We start from the raw sequence: 3,169 nt of genomic DNA, 5'->3' as shown, positions 1-3,169 counted from the left end.
CCTGTGCTTTTCTAGAGACACCCGCCGAGTTGCTCATAAAAAGTCAAGTCCGGAGTAGACAAACGAGGAAAGGAAAACTATGACCCGTTGAATAAATCAGTTTTCATGGTGCAGATGGATACACCATAACGATCTACTAGTTCATGATGACGGCCATAAAACTTCGGTAGTGATGACTTCAATCTTGTAGCAACAGAACCCTGTTCCAGAAGCCTATTTGTTAAAAATCTGGCGTGACACAAAAGTCTACGTAGTTTCGGCAAGCTCTGGCATAACGTATGAGTTGTGATATGAACACTCCATACGCAGGAGCCGAAGGGATGTTGCCACAGATGAAAGGAAATGAATGAAAAGTCATCACGTTTGTCGTAAATTTTGGTCAATAGTTTTCCTTTACCATCGATTTCTAAGTATAAGTCAAGATATGAGGCTGACTTCACAGTGTCTGTAGTATCCTTTATCTCAAGTTCTTTGTTGTAAATGCGATGTATCAAGTCCGCGAAATTAAGATTGTTTAAAGATAATACGTCATCTATATAGCAGTAACTGAGATTAAAGGATCTAGCCAAACGATATTCTTTCTTTCGGATAAGATAAGCTATAAAGTCTATAAAGTCAGCCTCATAAGAGTGAAGGAATAGGTCGGCAAGTAAAGCAACACAATTTGTTCCCATTGGAATGCCGACCGTTTGTTGAAAACATGTCCACAACACTGGACAAATGTTGTCAATTAAAAATTCAGCATTTTGTAAACATCGTCCTCTGTATATTTGGAAGATGATTTGGAATTATTTCTTACAAAAGTATCTTCCATGATTGATTGATTGTTGGGGTTTAACGCCCGAGCAGCAATATTTCAGCTATATTCTGGGGATGAAAATGAAAAGGATAATAAAATGAACATGAAATAATGATGAAATGAAAAATGGGATGGGACACAAGGATAATAGGGTCGACAAATTTTGATTGCCACTAGAAGAAGGGGGATGGGTCGGGTAATTTAGCCTCCTGTGGCAGAGCACAAAGGTTCCTACTCCTATCGAATACCACAGTAGGGTTCTTTAACGTGCGAGGAACGTGGCATCTTTCCCAACACGGTGCACCACTATGGTTTACAGTCAGGTTTTCCTTATTATAGCCTGACAATCCCAGCATGTAACGCACCAGGGGCACATATCCCAGTAGCTCTGTGGTCAGAGCGTCTAGCCCCCGGCTAGGTTCCTAAGCACTATTTAGTCGCCTTTTACGACAAGCATAGCGCTGCTGCAGGCCTACTCTTTTGACACCCGGACCTGCACGGTGCCGGAATCTCTTCCAAGACCTATATATTTGTATCTAGTTGTACCATCTTTTTTTTTGAAAAACAATGATGTATAATGTTTTTAAGTCGGGATTTTAACTGAGTATGGGGAATAGAAGTATACAATGTTGATACATCATAGGTTTTAACGCTATTATATTCAGATAACAGTCTTGAACTGATTGTATTCAAAAGGTCTTTCGAATTTTTCAGGATCCACATTGAATTAATTGCCCGACCTTACCCATCCCTCCCTTTTTCTAGTGGCAATCAAAATTTGTCGACCCTATTATCCTTGTGTCCCATCCTTTTTTCATTTCATCATCATTTCATGTTCATCGTCTGAATATAGCTGAAATATTGCTGCTCGGACGTTAAATCCCAACAATCAATCAATCATTGAATTAATACCACTACGGGAGTAACAAGTGTTGTGGTAGGACTACAGACCCTCTTTGACAGGTGTGAGTATAGAAGTTAAAAGTTTTGAAAGAGGTATGGTGGTACATTTTGCAAATCCAGCTATCCCAATAATTATCAACCAAATCATAATAACTATGGAGAAGTTTTTATAGTAAATTAAAAGACAATGGTTCCATATCTATTCGTACTTCCAAATGAATTCACTGAATGACTGTCACAACTTCCGGTTAATTTGAAAACATTTTGGAACCAGTGAAGGATAGTATTCTCATCGGAATATACGCTTTTATCGCAATATTTCCATTATTTGTTATGATAAAACCTTTGTAAGTCCCATAGTGCTAAAATCAATGGTATTGTTTAGGAGTAAAGGCCTTAATTATTGATAAAAAGACACTCTTAGAACTAACGGGTGTTTCTCCAATATTTTCCAATTAATATATACTATTCCCAAACCTGTGCAACAAGGATTTGATCAACAATTACAACTAGATTAAAGGGGATACTATATATGTCAACTCAATCCCTAAATATTGATTCATTTCTCGTCCTAATGGAAACTTCGTACAGGCGTATAATTAATTCTGCATTTTTTTTTATTTTTTGCTACTACCAAATTACACAATTTAATTAATTTGTTTCGTATTAGTGAAGTAAAAAAACTAAAATTAGAAATTCTTATGAAAGTTTGGACCTGCAATGTCAATGTCGAATTAACTACTTGTACAAAATTATGTGACATTTTGTTGCACAAACAATATCTACACCTCAACATAAAGCTTCATGTGACGGTTTCGTATTTGAGTTTTTGACGTCTTTCTGTAATATCAGAGATTGATATATATTCTTGTGATTATTCCAATTGCACCGCTTCAAAAAGTACAACAAATTAAACAACTCGGCTATATACAATTTTCGTTAATGTGGTGGTTCCCAATCTCTCACTTGAGATATGTGAACTTTCCTATTTTAAGCTGTGCGATGTATTCCTTATGATATCTCTTACACGTGTTGAGACAGAACATTTGCGCTTCAGATAAAATTTGGCAAAATGAAAGAAAAAATTTAGAAGTTATAGTTTACCCATGTGTATCTAAAAAGTCTATTATTTGCACAAGGATAACTGGTGATTGATAATTGGTATTTTTATCATGGCCCTCTTATATACTAAGAAGTAATCAAGGTATGTTATAAATAGCACAATGTCTTGGCTCGCAATTACACTGCAAATGTCGATACGGCAGACAGAGAACAAAAAACGGGCCACTATTGAAACAAACATTTCTTAATTCTGTTCATATATTAACCAACCACAAATTGTAATGTAACCTCCATTAAAAACATAATTATATCTTTAAGAAATAACCTTGAAATTTCATGTACAACTAGCCTGGACTACAAAGAGAAGCTGTATGGTTATCTAACAATATATAAATTTATTTCTTG

Source organism: Perna viridis, chromosome 1 (genome assembly GCF_037379345.1).
Source record: "Perna viridis isolate PV_CMFRI_1.1 ecotype Kerala chromosome 1, ASM3737934v1, whole genome shotgun sequence".
Lineage (NCBI taxonomy): Eukaryota > Metazoa > Mollusca > Bivalvia > Mytilida > Mytilidae > Perna > Perna viridis.
Note: the sequence above shows the minus strand (reverse complement) of the source record.